Genomic DNA, 20,714 nt, shown 5'->3' with positions numbered 1-20,714 from the left:
ATCAGTTATGAGCACCTGTGAAATCTACACTCTTCTATACTTGTGTCTTCAAAACATCCATATGATCCCGCACACCAGTCAGAGGCTCCAAACTCAGTGCCCACCATGAAGATTGCACATGTGAGTGAGGCTGACTTCTTGCACTACCTGAATAAGGAGCTGCATCTGAGCTAAAGACACTGACGCCGTGGGGGATGCACATCCAGTCTGCCAGAGTGTCTCAATTTTCAAGAGATGCCAGAAATTGGGATTTTTACTTTACATGATATTTCTCACTTAAAAATTTTTGACTCTGTTTATTTCTTCTTTTTTTAATTTTTACCTCTCAATTTGTTTCTTAGTACAAAAGTCTGTGGGTCAAACACCACATTTGAGGGCCATTTAATGTCCAATATCGGCCAGTTACACTAGCACATACATACAAGTACGCTGTGCTGTTAGTCAAATCAGCAAATGCTTTCCAAGCACGTGTGCTAAGGCATGAATAAAAGGTGGGGAAGACAAAATATGACAAAATCTTTACAAAACTCACAAGTCTAATGGGGAAATAGGCAATAATGTCACAGAAGAGAGTGAAAAATGCTATAGCAGAGTGTGGAACCCAGGACTTAAGGCTGGTGAATTAAGCATTTGATCTGGCCTAGGTTAAAACAGACAAAAAACAAAGAAGCCTATTATTTGAAAGTTTGGCAAACGGTGGACACCCAAGTAGATGGCTCTTTTGTTTCACAAAACACCTTAATGGATTTTTGGGGTGGAAGCTATGCATGGACAGGGCCAAACCTTGCACGGTTCCAGGGGGACCATCCCTATTGTGGCTTGTACAATTGGCACCCCCTTGAGCACCATTCAGGTTGTATTCTTTATGAATGGTACCCCCTGGATTTGTGCAACCTGGCGATTCTGTCAACAAAGATAGGCCTGGAGTCTGGCCTGAGAGGAGGATTGAGCTAAATCCTTCTACATAATAAAGAGGAATTTTAAATCTTTGCCTAGTGGGTGGAGGCAGGAGGGTGGAGGGGTGCCTGTAATGGGGAGAAGAAAAAGGTTTGGAGGAAAGATCTCTAGGATGAGGGTGGGCCAGCAATTTGGCAACAACCTGGAGCCTATGAACCTGGTGAGAGAGTCCCTGTAATTTTTAAAAGAGTTGCATAAAATCCTCTGTCATCTTCCTTAACTTCTAGGAGACACTGACAAATGAAGTCAAACAACTTTTTCTTTGGCTTCAAGTATAGCCTTTGAACCTTTTATGTATGAATCAGCAGATAACCAGGAAAGATTTGATGCTCAGGCTCACATAGCAACACTTGGTTAAATATACAATACTGTAATAACTTGCCTTTTTACTGTTTTTCTTCAAAAAGCTCAAAGTGCTTATACTTTTATTTCCTCATTTGTTCTAACATTCCAGTGTGGGAGGGAAAGATTTATGATAACATTATTTATAGATGGAGAAATTGAAATAGAGATTAAGTCGCTTACTCAATGTTGCATAGTTTGGGTGGTGGAGCCCACACTGGAATTTGGTTCTCCAAGCTCCTGCCACGAAGTGGAGAGATCATGAGTTTTGGAATTAGAGAAATCTTTGTTTGAACAACCCAGAGTTCTGCCCTTTCAATAAGAATGTGGCCTTAAGTCAATTATTTCACCTAGGTCTCACTTTTTCTCTTCTGTAAAATAAAGACTATAAACCTCATACTAGTGTAGTGAAGATTAATTTAGAAAATGCATGTAAAGCCCTGCCACAGAGCAGTTCCCAAATAAGATTAGTTCCACCCCTAACCCAGTATTATCTGGTTAAATTTCAGTACAGATTTAAAGTAATCAAAAAAGAATCCTCCATGAATACTCTTTTTTTTTTTTTTTTCCTAGCCTCGTCTCCCACTGAGAGCAAAACATGAATAGAAATGCTTCCACACATCATTTAATTCAACGGGAGAACTTTTGCTTCGGTGGAGTTATTCCTGTTGGGGATAATTAGAAAAAAGAGTTATGTGGAAGACAAGATAGTAGAGTGCAGTGTTTCTAAAACTTGAGAATCTATCCGAGTCACCTGCAAGGCCTGTTTAAACACAGATTGCTAGGCCCCACCCTGGAGTTTCTGATTCATGAGGTCTGGAGTGGGGCCTAATCATTTGCATTTTTAACAAGTTTACAGACGATGTTGATGTTGCTAGTCCAGGGAGGACAGCTCAGAGAAGCACTAGCATGGTTAAGTGAAATTCGGGGGGTGGGGCCCAGCAATCTGTGTTTTAACAAGACCTCTGGGTAATTCTGATGCACTTACCAGTTTGAAAACCACTGGCATAGTGATGAAAAGCATCTGAGGAGACAGACACACGTTCAAATCCTGACTGTGCCATTTACTAGTTAGATAACTAGTTCGGTGATAGACCTCTAGCATATTTGAGTCCTCCGGGAGGCTGACAAGGTCAGGATTCCTTCTCACTATCCTTCTAAGCTTCTCTGTGGAAAGAGAAGTTCGTGAGTCCTGCCAATCCAGGCTGTTTTTCACTTCTTCACACTGTGAGGCACGAAAGGCTGCTTAAATTTGGGTATTAGGGAAGTATTTACAAACACTTCTGCAAACACAAAAATAAAATAAACAAGACAGCCCTGTAAATAAAGCCAATGGCAAAGGCATTGTTTACATCTTAAATTCATAATAATGGGTTTTGAACCATTTCCATTTTCCTGCCTTTCTTGCTAGAAAATTTTTGAAAACCTTCCTCCCCCACAGTTTTAAGAGCTGCTTGTAAATTTGTTTTGCAGACAGTATGCATGTTAAGAGGATCCCCCCCTATCCTCCCTCCCATATCTGGCCTCAGATACAGAATCTGCCTCAGATGTTCGGTGCTTTCCTGATTTTGTGGCTGAGGAATTCCTTCCTCATCCCCCCCGCCTTCTTTTCCTGCTTGGCATCTGACCCTGTGGGTCCTCAGACTGTCCTAACTCCCAGTATCACAAGTATCCAGGCTGGCCCCAGGACATTCTTTGGCTTACCTACCTTCATTTTTCCTATTGCAAAACCCTCTACTCTTTATTTCCTTAGCCTTTTCTATCGCCTATTGCTAACCCACAGTTTTCCAAACTGCCCCCTACTAGAGTGATCCACAGGAGGAGAAATTGTTCCTATTGATGGTGATGGAGGAGAATTGTTGACTTTTATCCAGTCCTACTTGGTACTAAGTACACTGAAGGGGTTTATCATGCATGTTCATTTTGAATTCCTACACAATCCAGAGATGATTATCCGTATATGTATACGCACACACGCAAATGAGGAAACCGAGGCTTAAAGAAGTCAAGCAACTTGCTCAAGGTGAAAAAGTAAAAGTACATAACAGGATGCAGGCAATAGGATTCCAGAATCTCCTGGCTCTTGGCTTCTGTTCAAATTCCAAGTATAGGAATATAATTTGCCTCCTGCCCTTAAAGAGCTTAAAAATCTTGTTAGGGGTAGATGAGATTTATACACACAACACAAGTTAAAATCGAGAGCCACTGTTTGTGGTATTGGGTTTGGTATCTTTGACCGGCTTCCTTCTCTGCAAGATACAGATAAGAATAACAACCTCAAGGGGTATGGGGATGATTGACCGAGTTAAGCATCCGAAGCGCGTAATACAGTGCCTGTCGCGCAGTAAGCGTTCAGTAAATGTCAACTATCTCTATTTTTAAAGGAGGTGGTCTGGAGTGGAGAGCATACTGGAGAATCGGGAGGCCGGCTGTATACGCCGGACCCTTGCACCCAAATTCTCCGATCCTCGGTTTCCTGGTCCGTAAAATTAGGTGGCTGGAGTGGACTAACTGGAAGAGCAGTAAGGGACGCAGCCGTTGCCTGGAGATCCGAGAGGCCTCGGGGCAGAAAGGGTTAGTGACGAGTCTGGGGGCGGCTTTACGGCGCTCAGCGGGAGAGGCCCCGCCCCGCCCCGCCCCGCCCCGCCTGGGAGGCCCTGGCAGCTCCAGCCCGCGAGCAGTTCCGGTGCCAAAACGCTTCCCTCCCCCGCTTCCCCGGAAGTGCTTTTCCAAGGTTCGGGCCGGAGAGAGGCCTTGTAGGCACAGCTGCTGAGCCTCGATCGGCTCCGAGTAGGGGCTACTGCCCGGGTTGGAGCCCGGGGGTCCGCGGCCGCCGACCCGCGCCTGCCTCCTCCCAGCGCCCAGGCCGACGGTGAGTGGCCGGAGGAGCACACCCGGACGGCCGCGGGCCGCGTCAGGGCTTGTGCTCTCGGGCCCCCGCTGCCCGCTCTACGCTGCGGGCTCGGCTGTCGGGGTGCGGGGAAGGGGCTTGTCCACCGCCGACGTCCTCGCCGAGTCCGCCGGGCGGGAAGGAGCGGGCTGCGGGGCCTTGGGGTGGGCGGGGCGGAGCCGGGGAGGGGGTTCCTGGAGCTGTTGTAGCCGTTGGGACTTGAGAGTGGGGATGGGCTGGGCCTCGGTCCGTCCGACCTCCTCATTTCTGCTCCCCCAAATCTTCGCGTTGCCTCCTGGATTTGGTTTTCTCTGTCGACCTGGGGTTGGGAACCTGGACACCAGACTCAATCTTGGGCTCCAGTTCCCGACTTTCGCGTCCTCCGGGTCTGTCCTCGGGTCAGTAATTAGCCCGGGTCCCAGGGGTGTCGTCTTCTCAGTCCCAGGGCTGGGCGATGCATGTGTAGATGCCGGGGATCTTTTGCAAAGCTTTTCATCCAGACCCGCCTAGGGGTTGCCCGGGGATCGATTTGGACTGCGCTCAGGACCGGTTCTGGATACGTAGATCAGTGTGGCACCGGCGTGCCTCCCATGATCTTTACTCACTGGAAAGCTTGCTCAAGCTGTTGCTGAAGTCATTTAGAAAAACAGCTTGCTTGAGGAAAATCAGTAGTTAAGTTCCCTTATTTTCTTGCAGACCTAAAAAAAGGATGCCATTCTGTAATATGCACTCCTAATTCTGGTGGCCATCTGAAGTCACAGTTGAATGGCGAGTTCATTCTGCGGTTATTGCACGAATTGATTACAGAGGGTTGGAGAATTATTTGTACCCCCTCTTCTCCGAAGTTTGTATACCTTCATATTTGGACCTGTCATTTTCCTTAACTTTTAAAGAAAAATTTTTCACAGTAACTCCTTAGAGGTTCCCTATACTGTTAGAGTTGTGCTGCAATGCAGAGGTTCACACAGGTGGACAGAGGTGGTGTGTGTGTGTGTGTGTGTGTGTGTGTGTGTGTGAACCTATATTTTGAAGTGTTTACCTCGGATAAATTGAGAATTTCCTAGAGGAGAAAGTGATGTAGGTAGTTTTTTTAGTGAACGGATTTCAGGTAGTACACTGCTGGAAGGTTTGTAGGCGATAAGGGTTTTCCACATTTAATAGTGATTTTTAAATTATGATCACAAGAGAATGCGGTTACTGCAGGTTGTGACTGTCGTATATACAAACCACCTTTGTGAAACCAGTGGCACGTAACTGCATTTCTCATCTTGTGCTTATATTAGGACTTATACTGTAGTTTTTTGGGTACTTACCTCATTCTATCTCCTCCCACTACTGGAAGGGGAGGTAATGTCATGCATTAGGGAAAATAGACTGAAGTGGTAAGTTCAGTGGTAAGTGAGCTCTCCTATGCAAAAGAAAATTTATTTCAGTGTTGTTGATTTTCAGCAGGCAAAGGGTGGATGACTTCTTAAAAATTCTGTTTCTTTTATTCCTTTACTGACTGTGGTCAAAGGGTGGTTGATTTTTAAAGTCTCTGGAAAAAATTGTGGAGGGAAGATTAGTTGCCCAACTTTTAGATTTAGATGGAAACTGTAGATTGTTAGCTGTTTGAAGTACTTAATTGTTTAGAGCTTATGATTGGAATTTTGAATCGAGACAATCTGCAAAAGGAGTCCAGTTAGATATGATTATGGATCCATACATAGTGAGAGTATGATAGCTAATGTGTTTTGAAGGGAAATATTTCAAGAATTTTAAGAGCAGAAAAAGGTAATCGGGGAATTTCAGGTACCCTTAGGCACTGTAAATTTTATTATGTTCAAGTCCATTCAATAGATACTGAGTATTTGCATTGTAAATTTTATTGTATTATTCAAGTCAATGGGTACTGAATTTTTGCTGTGTTAGGCATCAAGCTATGTTGGGCAACCGTGTAGGAACAAATATACAGCCATAACGTTAAAGTTCATGTTTTGGCAATAATTTTCTAAGGTGTATCAGAAATCATGAAGAGGTAAATTGTATTGCTTAGGCATATTACAAAGTTTTTTCATTGTAGGTGGGCGTTGTGTGTTTCATGAAAAGCACTGTTAGGCAGTATACGGTACAAAGATTAAGTATTTGGTCTTTAGGAATTTGAAATCTAGAAGGGGATGTAAGATATTTACATAAAAATATGTAAATACTTACTGTGTGAGTGGTTTGACCTAAAGTTTGGAGTTATGTGAAAGGAAAATGGGTTCATTTTTAACTGGAGTAATCAGCTAAAAAGTGGAAGGTGGTGGAGGTAAAAAATACTCTGAAGCTATTGAGCACTTAGCATCACGCTGTGTGCTAGTTGCTTTCCATACATTTTCTAAGCTTCACAACAACATATAAGCATCTTTCTTAATAAATAAGGAGGGCAATGCTCAAGTATATTAAGTAGCTGAGCCTCAGTCTGAATCCAGGTCCACCTGGTGCCAAAGCCTGTGCATTTCCACGATATCATGCTACCTCTCAATAAACTGGTAGCCTGAGTTTCACATTGCAGAGGGTAAGACTTTTCTAAAACAAGAATTTAGGGGTCGGGAGTAGGTGGATGAAGGCTTTTCAAGTAAAGGGAGTGATGTGAGCACAAGGGTGGAGGTGGGAAAGTTCACTGTATACACAGAAAAGTTAGTGGACAGGTTTCTTAGAATATAGGGTTCATTTTTGGAAATAAGAGATGAGGTTTGAAATTTTAAGTGGGTCTGGATTGAGGAGCATGTTTAAATGCTGTATTTAGAAGTTCAACATTTAGGAGGTATTGAGAAACTACTAGGTCTAATAGTGTAGTATGTGAAATGATTTGTTGTAGAAAGCCAGCTTTCAGTATAGTATCCACACAGGGCAAGGGCAAGGGCAGTGGCATTGAGATAGAGTGGGTGGAGGAGGGATTGTTGGGAAAGGTTTGGAGAAACTGGAAGTTGAAAATTACATTCATTTTAAGTGTAGGTGATGGTGATGGTAGTACTATTACTAGAAATATAGGCAAGGAGGTGCATAATATCAGTTTTGAATATGTTGAGTTTTTTATATACTTGCAAAACACTGGAATTGCCCAGAGGCTTTTGGAAATATGGGTTTGTAGTCCACGAGAGAGGTCAGTACTAGGCATATATTAAACATGGGTGTAGAGAGTGATACAAATGGATGTACTGGTTGAATCTGTATAAAGAGATGAAGGAGCTGAGAAGGAGTTTACAAGAAAAGAGAAAAATGAACCTTTATTTTAGATGGCATCTGTTTAAAACAGAAGGAAGAGATAGTCTGTACTGTATTCTGCTCCCTCCCATCGCAGATTCAGATGGAGTACAAAGAATCTGATCATTGAAAATCCAGTTGGGAAATAAAATTTTCTTGCCTTTGCAAGCAAGGATATTATGCTATCATTACCCCATTTCATGGAGGATGAACTATTTCAGACTCACTGGTTCCAGAGTGTTAGGCTTTAGTTACTTAAGAGCTGTTTAGTCGTTTCTTTTGGGCATTTGTTGGCAAGTGATATGTGAGGATTTGGAAGCAGATCTCTGATAGGTATTCTATTTATTCATATTTATGACTTTCAATTTTGGTTTTAATATCAAAAGCCTTTGAATATTCAAATATAATTTTTGTCTCCTATTCCTACTGGCTGCTTATAGTGCCTTTCATGGAAAATGGTATTTAATTACATACTTTTCTTCCAACTCTCTTTTATAAGTACTTTTGATTAACACAGGTAGTTTTGTCTTTAATGTTCTGATTATCCTAGAGGGATGGAATGATAAGCTACTTTTTTCCATCATGTAATGATACATATATAAAAACTACGTATTTTTATTTGGAAACTAAGGACTATAGACTTATGGAATTTCATGTAGTTTTCTGTTTGATATTCAAATATGGGGAACCTGTGTATTAACGTGTAATAGTTTGCAGAATGAGGCTTAGAGTTGTAACTTTTTGAGGGCAGGTTTATTATTTTTAGACTGAGTTACCAGGGAAGTGTTTATTTCCTTCTTGAGAATTAATACATTCCTTTTGTTTCTGAGAAATATGTTTTTTACTATATCACAGGCTCTTGGGAATGTCCTGAGAGTCCTGCGTCAGTCTTGTTGGAGGCAGGGGGTTTTGTGTGTGCTTTGTCTGGGCTGGTTGGCTTAGTTGCAGTGAGCCTGGTATTAATGAGGCAAAGGTCAGGAGTTCCATTTAGCTTCGGTCTGAGTGATGGCCAGGGAAGTACACCTCTAGCCAGCTGTCTTGGAAATTCCTCAGTTGTCATTGGTCACAAAGGTGACTGGATTAGGATGGATCTTTATACCACTGAAAGAATATTAGAGGAAACTTAGCATAATGGTTAGTAATTCTGACTCTGGCATTAGACAGACCTGTGTCAAAATTCTTTGTCCGCGATGTTGGGAGAGTCCCTAAACCTCTTCAAGCCTCTACTTCCTCATTATTGAATAGGTTAATATTTGGTTTGGGCATGTCCTACTGTTGTTTTCTTTTTCCAAGTGGGAGTTAGCTGCTTAGACCTGTGGTTCCCCAATGCTGGACTATGGAGAGGTGTCAGTCCATGACAGAGTTTTCACTTGTCTGAAATGAGAATGAGTTAGCTTTTCATAAAGCTAACTCTGTTGAATTTAAAAGATAATATTTTTTTCTAAAATTGTCTTTTACCATTTTTGATGTAAGCATATTAGTTATTTTATGAAATAATGGTGGTGGTAATTGGTAGTTGTTTTCTTTTTAAATGTTCTTGGCAAAATAAAAGTTGGCAACTCTATGCTGGTCCCCCAGTTTTGTTTTTAAGATTATGGTTCTGTGAAATCTGAAAATCTTGGCTTAAACAGAACCAGGGAATTGGGGGAGATTACTCATCTAATATGTTATACATAGTCAAGTTAGGTTTGAGGGTACATTCTACCGTTCTGTTACCCTATAGGAACTGTATTTTGATTCTCACCACCACTGAATTAATTTAATGTTGTCATGTTTTACATTAAGACTTTCAAGGAGCAGTTCAGATTATTTTCAGTACAAACAAGTTGCTTCAAATTATTTAAGGCTGTATTTCTCAACCAGAGTCCCAAGAGGAAACTGGTGAACTGGGGGGGGAGGGGAGACTGCCTGGGGGTGCTGCTGTAAGTCATTACTCTGTTGATTAGCCAACAAGATAAATAACTGGCCTTTGACATAGTGAAGTAGTAGAAATTGGCTTTCCTTTTCACCTTTTCTGCAGGGAAGATCTTTGAAGCTAGAGCAAGAAAAGCTTTTTTATTTAATAAAGCAAGTAAACCTTGTACAAATATCAGTATTCAAAATGCTTTCTAGAGAAAGAATAGTTCAGCACTTTGCATAATGGGTTATGTAAGTGGAGCCACAGAAGTCCTCCTGGGGACATAAACCAATTATTAGCATAAGCGCTATTGAAATTGCATTCAGTTGTCTAGATGAGAAGCATTTTGACTCCCTCGTTCACTTAGCAGCGTTGGGGGGGTGGTGCAGAAAATTTAAGGTGCAGACCTAGCCTAAATGACTGTTAAAGTAAGGCTTAACATTTGTTTCCTTTTAGTGTTTTTGGTTAGGTAATTTTAAAAATTGGGAGTGCTATAGAAATACTGAATATGTGTTAGAATGCCTAAAGCAAAATTTCAGATTAGGCTGAAGTAGTTTAGGCCCTCTGTCTTTTAATTTTAAAGGCGACTGGAGGTTTGCTGCTTTAGATATTAAGGATGTTATTGTTTTACAGAGTTTTGTTGTATATCATTGTTTCTGGTAAATAAAAGAATCATATAGAATTCATTTATTTTAACAATGCTTACATTTTTCCTCCAAAATACTCCTGTTGGCAGAAATGAATGGTATGCTCGTAAGTCTGGAGAGGTAGCCCAAAGTGTCCTGCTATAAGTAGAAAATTTTATGATTACTATAGGGTTTTATTTTTAAAAATCACATGAGTTTCATGTTTTGCTATTTTGTGTAGAGGTAAAACAGTGTTTTAAAGTCAACTAAAATTGGTGCCCCCAAGAAGGGGCAATACGTTCATCCTGTGGATTTTCATATCTCTGTGACATGGCTTGTATTACAGTTCAGTGGCACTGTGCTTAACTGTTTAATTTTGGCTCACTTAAAAAAAATGCTGTGTTCTGATGGTTTTTGGTGGGACACAGGATGGTGGACAATTATTGACACTTTTATATGTTTTTAACAAACAGCAAACTGTTTTGAATACTACCAAGGAGCTGCAGTTTCATAGAAATAAAATGCCTTTAAAAGGAGATTTAATCAATTTTAAGGTGTTCTTTTGTATTTAAGATTATTCAATTATCAATATATTTCTAGTGTTATAAAAAATACAGCAGCAGTGTCTAATTGAACTTTCTGTAATAATGGAAATGTTCTATATTTGTGCTATTCAATCTAGTGGCCCTCATATGGCTACTGAGCACTTAAAATGTGTCTGGTGTTACAGAGGAACTAAATTTGAAATTTTACTTGGTTTTAGTTAATTTAAATGTGAATAGTCCCACTTATGGCCGGTGAGTACTGTACTGTACTAGACGGTGCTGCTCTCAAGGGTTAGGAAGACGCGGAGAAGGGAGATTAGAAATCTTCATGCCACCCCTCAGCTCAGTTATAGGCAAAATTAGGCCCTCGATAAGTATTTCTTAAATGAAATAATATTTTTATTGTTTCAATTTTTAAAAAATATTTACTTATTTGAGAGAGAGAGCACGTGCGCGCTGGTGTGCACATGTTGGGGGGAGGGGGGCAAAGGGAGAGGGAGAGAGAAACTCTAAACAGACTCTATGCTTGTGCAGCCCCACGCGAGGCTTGATCTCACCACCCTGAGCCAAAACCAAGAGTCAGAGGTTTAACCGACCACTCCACCTAGGTGCCCCTATTGTTTCAATTTTTAAGACCAAAGTTTGTGAAGTATTCTAGATTTTTAGAGAGTGATCACTATTTGATTTTTTTCTTGTGTTGATTTTAAAATTTTACTTTTATTACAAAAGCATACAGTATACTGAATGTACAATTTAAACAATTGTAAAATGAATTACCACCAACTAGCTTGAAATCTAGAACATTGCCAGTATCTTTGAAGTCAGTTTATGCTCCTTACCACTTGTGTTCGTTCTCTGACACGCTTCCTTCTAAGAAACCACCATCTAAATTTTGTTGTTAATCATTCCCTTTTCCTTTTAATTTTCACGAATTAAAGAAAATTTCATTTCCTTCTCTCTTCCAGTTTGGAAGTTAAACTTTATATAGTTTTCCTTTATTTTTGTTTTCCCTCAATCCCAACAAATTAGATATTATTACCGTTTTAAACACTGCTGCTTTAATTTGCCTCTGCATTTACAAGTGTCTTTGCTCATCATTTTCATTTGCATCTCAGACCTCTTGTTTGGGATCTAAGATCATTTTCTCTCTGCCTGAAATATATCCTTTAGAATTTTCTTTAGTGAGGGTCTTTTGTTGGAAAACTTTTCATTTGTTTGAAAATATCTAAGTCTCATTCCTGAAGATAGGTTTTTCTGAGTATGCATTCTATGTTAGCAGTTATTTTTGTCCTTTGTTCCTTATAGATCTTATTCCATTCTCTTCTGGCTTTTATTGCTGTTGAAAACTCTGTGATCCATCTAATTGTCATTCTTTTATTATATAAATATTAGAATATTTAGAATCTGTTTTCCACACTTTCATTTTGATATGTCTAGAAGTTGATTTCTTTTTATTTTATTTTTTATTTTTTTTAAAGATTTTATTTATTTATTTGACAGAGAGAAACACAGCGAGAGAGGGAACACAAGCGGGGGGGGAGTGGGAGAGGGAGAAGCAGGCCTCCCGCTGAGCAGGGAGCCCGATGTGGGACTCCATCCCAGGACCCTGGGATCATGACCTGTCCATCCCAGGACCCTGGGATCATGACCTGAGCCGAAGGCAGACGCCCAACGACTGAGCCACCCAGGTGCCCCTAGAAGTTGATTTCTTTTTATCATGCTTGGAATTCAGTAGGCCATGGAATCTGACGATTGGTGTCTTTCAGCAGTTTTGGAGAACTTTTGGCCATTTTCTCCTCAAATTTTACTTTCTGTATTTTTTATCTGAACTTGTATTTGAAGTAGGTCTTCTTACTCTACCCTCCATGCCTCTTAACCTGTCTTCATATTTTCCATTTTTTTTATCTTTCTGTGTTGTGTTCTGGATAATTAGATCCTTTCCTCCAGTTAGCTAATTCTCTTTTTTTTTTTTTAAGGTTTTATTTATTTATTTGACAGAGAGAGACACAGCTAGAGAGGGAACACAAGCAGGGGGAGTGGGAGAGGGAGAAGCACGCTTCCCGCCGAGCAGGGAGCCTGACGCGGGGCTCCATTCCAGGACCCCGGGATCATGACCTGAGCCAAAGGCAGACACTTAACTGACTGAGCCACCCAGGTGCCCCTCGGTTAACTAATTCTTGCTTGAGCTGTGTTCAATTAGTTTATTGAATTTAAAAAAATTTTTCCACTTTGTTGTAACTATTATATTCATTTTTATAGTAAAATATACATAAGTAGAATTTACCACTTTAAACCACTTGAAAGTGTTCAGTTCAGTGACATTAAGTACATTCACTATCACCGCTCTCCATCCCCACAACTTTTTTTTATCATCACGAACTGAAATCTGTGCCCATTAAACAATAATTTCCCATTGTCCCCTCCACCCAGCCCCTGGCAAGAACTATGTTACGTTCTTTTTCTATGAATTTGACTATTCTAGGTACCTCATGTAAGTGGATTATATACTATTTGTCCTTCTGTGTCTGGCTTATTTCACTTAGCATAATGTCTTCAGGGTTCATCCATGTTGTAGCATGTTCATTGAGTTTTTAAAAATTTTATTTACTATTTTCATTTTTAGAAGTTTCATTTAGTTCCTTTTTAAGACTGCTTTATTCTTATTATTTTTTGGTAGTCTTACACTTTTTTCTTGGTCGTCTTCTCAAGCTATCTTTTATTTCTTAAAAACCTATTAAATGTACTTCTTTTATACTTTGTCTCTGATAATTCCAATATCTGAAGTCTTTGCAGATATGATTCTGCTGTTTGTTTTGCTGTATTAATTTTGCAGAGTGATTTTTAATAGTACTTTAAAATTGTATAGGTTAGAGCTTATAAATAAACCCCTGGAGGTTAGTATCCTGTTTTCTTAAACTTTGCTCAAGGTGTTAATCTGGTTTATTTACTGTATAGTTACTTTTTTTCCCCTTACAACTAATAAATAACCTGTAGGGAGGTATCCTAGTGTTTTATTTTTTCTTGATGAAAAACTAAGTACAGTACTATACCTTACATTTGTATGGGGCCTTCTAGTTTGCCAAGCATTTTTATATTTTATGATTTTATTTTAAAGTTCTGGAAATAAAGACTCAAGAGACATAGCTAATAAGAGGTGGCATTGGAATTCAAACCCTGGTTTTCTTATGATTCTTTTTACTAGCTATGCTTGCCTTTTAGGTTACTAGATAGACTGTAATCTAAGGGCATGGTCTGTACACTGTCAGTACCTTGGACTTTTGAATGAATAAATGTAACATAGGGGTGCCCGGGTGGCTCAGTCGGTTAAGCATCTGCCTTAGGCTCAGGTCATGACTCCAGGGTCCTGGGATCAAGCCCCATGTCAGGCTCCCTGCTCAGTGGGGAGCCTGCTTCTCCCTCTGCCTCTGTCTGCCACTCCCCCCTGCTTGTGCTCTCTCTCTCTGTCAAATAAATAAATAAAATCTTTAAAAAAACCCAACAACATAGACATGAGTTGCTGTCTGACAGGTGTTTTATAAGGTAGTAGTTCTATTGTAATTGTGTTATTTATGTATTTTATGTTTATATATACATATAGGTATATATATATAATGTATAATTATGTACATATAATCATTGAGAGCTTAGAGCTTGTGTGGAAGGGGTTTTTGATGCTTTGCATAACTCTAGCTAAGATTTTTCAGATAAAAAATTGATGTATTTGCCTATAGCAAAGAAAATTTGGTTTCCTTGAAAACATTAGGTGATAAAGATTAGTGAGGTGGATTTTCTGATATTAGTTCAATTCTTTTTCTAATTATTAAACAATTCTTTTAAGACTTAGGTGAACAGAGGAAATGATTCAAGGTTTTCCTAAGGTCACTTTTTGTATTGATAAAAGTAGGATGAAGTGTTGGTTAATGTAATCTTTTGACCTGGTGAATGGGTAGAAGCTGGGCCCTAGCCAAATTCATGCCTATTTTCCTCTTACTTTTTTTTTTTTTTAAGATTTTATTTATTTATTTGACAGAGAGAGACACAGCGAGAGAGGGAACACAAGCAGGGGGAGTGGGAGAGGGAGAAGCAGGCTTTCCGCCGAGCAGGGAGCCCGATGCGGGGCTCGATCCCAGGACCCTGGGATCATGACCTGAGCCGAAGGCAGATGCTTAACGACTGAGCCACCCAGGCGCCCCTTTCCTCTTAATTTTTATCTCCCGTTCTTGGTTAAAGCTGGAGGGACTTGCGCACTGAATCTTGGCTAGAACATGAATTCATTCACTGACTGACTGAGTCAGTAAATAGTTCTTGGGAACCCAGTAGGTATCAAGAACCATGCTAGGCATTGAGGTTAAAATGGAGGATTAAGATGGATGTGGTTGCTGTCATGTAGCACAAACTAGAGGTCATGAACTATTATATCCTTTGTCTGTATTAGTCATTTATATATTTAAATTGAATATATGTAAGAAAATCATATTTATATCTGTTTAGACTTTTCTGGCAAGAGAGAGGATTCTGAGGGCTCTTGCTTAACGGAATATGTAAGTATAAAGTTTGAGATTCAGAGCTATTCAGTTAAGCATATTCTGAAAATTGACTGATACTTCCATTTAAATTGAAGCCTTTTATTAAAGCCTGACCTAAGTAAGTTATGGTTCAATCTAAAGACTGCTATTTGCCTCATATGTGGTTTTGTGCATAGTTAATATGTAGTCGTGTCTTGGAAGTTCTATATCTCATGGCTCATTTTACATTCCTCCATCTCCCACCCCCTCAAAAAAAGCATAATATATTTGCAAGCATATGTATTTTTTTAAAAAAACTTTTATTTTGAGGTAGAGACTCATAGGAAGTTGCAAAAATAGTAGTGTCCTATATATTCCTCACTCAGTTTCCCCAATGGTGACATCTTATGTAGCTGTCATACAGTATGAAAACCAGAAGTTGAAATTGGTACATTACTGTTAACTAGACTACAGACTAGACTACAGACCATATACAGATCTCACCATTTTTTAAAAAATCTGCATTTCTGTGTATGTGTATAGTTCTGTACAGTTTTAGCCCATGTATAGTTTTGTGTAACTACCATAATCAAGATTCAGAACTGTTCCATTACCACAGAATTCCCTAGTGCTACCTCTATGTATTCACAACCCTACCCAACACTAGTTTTGCCATTATGAGAATAATGTGTGAATGAAATAATACAGTATGTAATCTTTTGAGGTACATATTTTAAAAATATAATTTGTTTTAATTCTAAAAGTAAAATAACATTTCAGGAATGTTAGACAGTGGAAGAAGACATATTTTGAAACCACCATTCTAATAGTCATCAGTTTGGAGTTTTTTTCAGCCTTTTTCATATGCTGTTTTATGTCATATTTTTAGTATATGCTCAATTTTAATTTTTAACAATGTTATATTAAATATTTTCTGTTATCATCATACTTAATTTTCACTATTATAAGAAATGTTGCAGAAAACACCTTTGAGCGTATAGATTTCTTCATATTTTTAGTTATTTCCTTAGGGCAGATTCCCGGATGTGTGATATTGGGCCAAAGGATATGAAGGTTTATTAGTCTTGAAACATTTGGTCAAATTACTTCTCAAGAGGATAGTATTACTAGTACTGTTTCACTGTATCCTTCTTAGATTGAATATTAGTGTTACTTCCCTGACCCTCCCCCCCAACTGAATAAGGTAAAAAAGGTACTTCATTGTTCTAATTTTAGAGTGCTGTTCTTTATGTAACATTTTTTTTCCTTGAAGAGGAAAATTGATTGTAATGTCAGAATGACATGAACTTTTAAAAATGTGATTTTGCTTTTAAGTAATTTAGAAAAGCATTTTAATATCTCTCTGTTAGTGTTCAACAGTTCTGAGCAAGAGGTTGAGTCACCAGATCTTTCTCTTTACCTTAACTGTAGCCTCCTTAGTTGGCAGGTTTGTTACCTGCCAAATGATTGCCAGTTTCTGCATGCTTCTCTTTGGTCTCTGCCATTATCTCTTAGTTACTGTCCTTGGTCTGGATCCTTGACCTTTCCCCCATCTGTTCCCTCATCAGAGAATGGCTGCCCCCTCCAATGGTACCACACTGGCACCTCAATCATTTTTCCTATGTTCTTGTCAGCTTTAAGTGCACGGTCATGCAGACATGTTAATGCATTATTGTGATGTTATCCTTGTGGTTAAGTATAATCCTGGGGACTCTGTACAGTCTCCTGGGGCATTCATTAGTATTAAATGTCTTCACTTTTTTGATGGCCACCACAGAAGTTAATATGACTAATAATGTATGGGGTATATATAATGTGCATGAACATAAAAAAATCATGATACAAGGAAGTTGTACACCTTTTACTTTTCTGGATGTTTTAGAAGACAGCAATATTATATTCTTAGAGCAGTAGATCATCAGGGTAATAACAAAACCCTTAAAGTAAAGCAGAAGTTTTTAGTTGAATGTTACTAAGTGCCATGCACTGTGCAAGTACTTTATTTAGTCTTCACAATTTTCCCATAAATTTTTTTGGGGGTAGCTAGATATGAAGATCTCATATGTGATGTGGAGTAGATAATTGAGAAAATTGGTTAGCAGGGAATCATAAAAAAATGATACATTATTTGTAGTATTACCTTGAATATACACTACATTCCTTCACCGTTTTTTTTTTTTTTTCCTCTACAGCGTCAGTGTTTTTCTTTGTGGATGCATCCTTTGATTAGAAATCTGGATTGTCTAGGAGTACCTGGGTGGTGTAGTTGGTTGAGCGTCTGACTGTTGGATTTGACTCAGGTCATGATCTCGGGGTCCTGAGATCAAGCCCCCTGTTGTGCTCTGCACTCAGTGTGGAGTCTGCTTAAGTTTCCCTCTCTCCCTCTCCCCCTTACCCCCTTACCCCCACTTGCTCTCTCTCTTTCTCTAAAATACATAAATAAATCTTTAAAAAAATATCTGGATTGTCTTTTTAGCATAATCTGCACCCAGGAGGCATTATCTATTGGATATCCTAACAGTATTCCTTTCCTACAGAAGAGAGAATTTAAGGTATTTTTCAGTGTGTTCTATAAAATCTTTCTATGGTTTTATGCCTTTTTCCTTATTCTTCTAAAGCTGTTTTACATACACCTAATTCCATAATAACTTTTTAAAAAATAATTAGCCTTTGAATCTTTTTGAGCTTCTCAACATAATTTTCAGAGAAAACAACCCCTTTCACACCAATAACCTGTCAGAAACAGCTGGCTCTTGTTAAGTGTCCAGCTCATGGGGTGAGAGTGGAAGGGTGGGGACATACTAAGAAAGTGGTCTACTTAGAAGATTCTACAGGTGCAAGTGGTCAGCCTGTGGTGGGCATCAGGGAGTGATTTATGGAGGGATTGGAGAGCTTTATTTCTGTAAGTTACGATGAAATAGAGGCCTGTTAAAAGAGTTTCTAGTGAATTATTATTCTTACTTCCATTTTATTTTTTTAAAAAATATTTTGTTTATTTAGTTATTTTGGGAGGGGTAGAGAGAACATGAGCGGAGGGGCAGAGGCAGAGGGAGAAGCAGGCTTCCCGCCGAGCAGGGAGCCTGACGCGGGGCTCGATCCCAGGACCCTGGGATCATGACCTGAGCCGAAGGCAGACGCTTAACCAACTGCGCCACCCAGGTGCCCCTTACTTCCATTTTATAGATGAGAAAGCTGAGGCCTCAGAGAGTTGAGTAACATTCCCGAGGTCAGACAGATAATAAGTGATAGAGTCCAGGATTTGTACCTGACCCATGTATAGGTTCAAACATAGCACGTCCTCATACCTGCTGTGCAGGTGCCCAGTGCCTTTCAGGTCATCTGATTTAGCCAGTTCAGTGAGTACACTTGAGTGGTCTTCAGGTCATGCTTGGGGATAGTGTTTTTGTAGTTACTCCACATCGCGGGTCCTAGTTTTATTTTGCACTTTAGTATTTGTTTTGTACTGACTCTGTAAAAAAAAATGAGAGCGCATACCCAGGTGAAAATTAGGCTTATAATCATTTGTTTTATTTTATATTGGTTGTGTATATGTGAGAAGTATGGCTAAAATCTTGCAGTGTTGTAACTGCTGAGGAAATTGTGAAATAAAAAACTTAAAGGGGAAAAATGGAGTGGAGAACACAGACATAAACTTTGCTTTTCCTCCTATTAAATTTCCTTCATAGTTTGGGATCAGACCAGTCATCTTTATCCATGTCATTACTTGTTATTTCCTGAAGCATCAGTTGAGCCATTAGGATTTAAAGAAAAGGATATTTTCTTATAATTCATAGGTGTCTTTCTGTGCTCACCCAGAACACATAAACCTTTTCCTGATAAATGTTTTGTCACTTTTTAGAGTCTGGTATGTATTTTTAGTTTGCATTTTGCTTTTTTAGAACAGTAAAAAAAAAAAAAAAGAAAAAAAAGAAAAACCTAAAATACTCTATGTCCATTAATTTCCAGATGTTAGAATCCAAAAAAGTTTGCCACAAAATAAAATACATGTATTACACAATAATTCATTGGGTTTTCTATTTTTATCACTACAACCAGGGCTTCTGATCACTATGAGATAATTGGTGTTACCACATTGAGTTTTAATTCCAGCCCTCCAAAAAGAAATTTAATTGTTTTAGTTAGCATAGGAAGCTGTATTTCAGATAGTATATGAGACTATTAGGCTATTTTTAAATCTTGAAAATAGCTTAAGGAACTCTCAGTTTTATGTTAGGTGGTCCTTGACTCAGGATTGGAACCACTGATATGAATTTAAATATTCATTTGTGTAGTTGTTAATCCCTGACTTTGATTTGATTATAATTAATATTACGATTAGCAGTACTTTTTTTTTTAAGCAGTACTCTTTAATTGAGTGTATCAAGTATCTCAGACACTCTTGAACATAATGAATAGTTGAGTAATAAATATAGAATAAAAATGAAAATCGTCAATTGATAACATTCTTGTCCTTTTTCTTTGTAAATGTCAAGATACGTAAACTCCACATAATAATGCTGAGGCACTTTTTACCTCCTGTTTTCTTAAGTATATCTTTATTTCATGAGTTTGTTTGTTGTTTGCATTAGTCTGAATATTTGAATCTGGCCAAGGAATGTGTGGATTTTTTAATATGCCAGCTAGCACCTTTCATTTACTAGATATATTCTAGACCTTATTAGACTAATTGGTTATGACAACAAACCTTTGTGCTATTCAGTTTGATTTTCTGTTTTGTTTTGTTTTGTTTTAAACAGATCATTAAGTCTGTAAATTTAGAATGGTTCATAGCAATATAGCTGTGTGCTTAGATGCAAGTCAGTGTTGTTAACAAGAGACCCAATAAAAGGATTTCTTATTTTACAAAAAATAAATGTGATCCTCTCCCTAAATATTACCATGTTATATACTCCACCCCCCTTCAAGAATTTTTTCCCTAGTTTTCTGGTTTTATAATTGAACAGTCAGATTGTAATAAACTTTTGAAGCATAGGAGGAAGGAGGGCATTAGATTAGTATTAGCAGCTCTATTATCTGTTCTTTTCATCTAGTAGCAAAACCAAAAATCATATTAAATAGCAACATTTAAAAATTAGCTTTAGAGTTTGAACTGCTTCTTTTAATTTCTTGAGTTTTAGTTTAGGGACTACTGTGTTCAATGTTACTTGGAATTTAAGAGATAAAGAGAAAAATTCCGTTAGAAAAATGGTATCTCCAAAGTTTGTTATTTTGCCATTTGAAACTTATTGTCCATGACGTTGTCCTTCCCCTTCCCCCCGTTTTTTAACTGCCTTTTGGATTCAATGATTTTGGCACTTAGATTCTTTACTAAATATTTCTGGTGCATGTAGCCATTTGAGATTTAGACCCTAACCGGGAATTCCAGCAGGATAGTTTTTTTTTTCTCCTTTTGGTAAAGCACAGTTTTTAAGAGTGCTGACAGGATTATATTGCATCCAGTTTTATTTCTGTAATCAAGGTTGCTTTGAGTGAGATAAATTCTTCACCTATTTCTTCATCTATTATACTTTGTTTTGAGTGATGCAGAGTTGCCATAGTTATACATCTTCTCTCTAAGGAGGAGATGAGCCCTCTACTCTGGTACGTTGGTGGTTGGGTAACCTCAAGTAGCGTAGATTATCAGTCCTAGTTAACATTGCCTGCAGATGAGGAAGTAGAACTATTATGCATCAGAAGATCAGGGAGAATTGTCTAAATTCCTTA

General features: G+C 38.7%; 1 protein-coding gene across 1 annotated transcript in view; it reads left to right on the top strand.

The window, feature by feature from the left end:
- The first annotated feature begins 3,996 nt into the window (after positions 1 to 3,996).
- FRS2 (fibroblast growth factor receptor substrate 2) overlaps positions 3,997 to 20,714 on the top strand; it is a 111,314-nt gene continuing 94,596 nt past the window's right edge. The window contains exon 1 of the mRNA XM_032421126.1: positions 3,997 to 4,171. The gene's annotated coding sequence lies outside the window, so the exon portion shown is untranslated. The remainder of the gene's footprint in view (positions 4,172 to 20,714) is intronic.

Source organism: Phoca vitulina, unplaced genomic scaffold (genome assembly GCF_004348235.1).
Source record: "Phoca vitulina isolate PV1807 unplaced genomic scaffold, GSC_HSeal_1.0 scaffold23, whole genome shotgun sequence".
Taxonomy (NCBI): Eukaryota; Metazoa; Chordata; class Mammalia; order Carnivora; family Phocidae; genus Phoca; species Phoca vitulina.
Note: the sequence above shows the minus strand (reverse complement) of the source record. Positions and strands in the feature narration are given on the sequence as shown.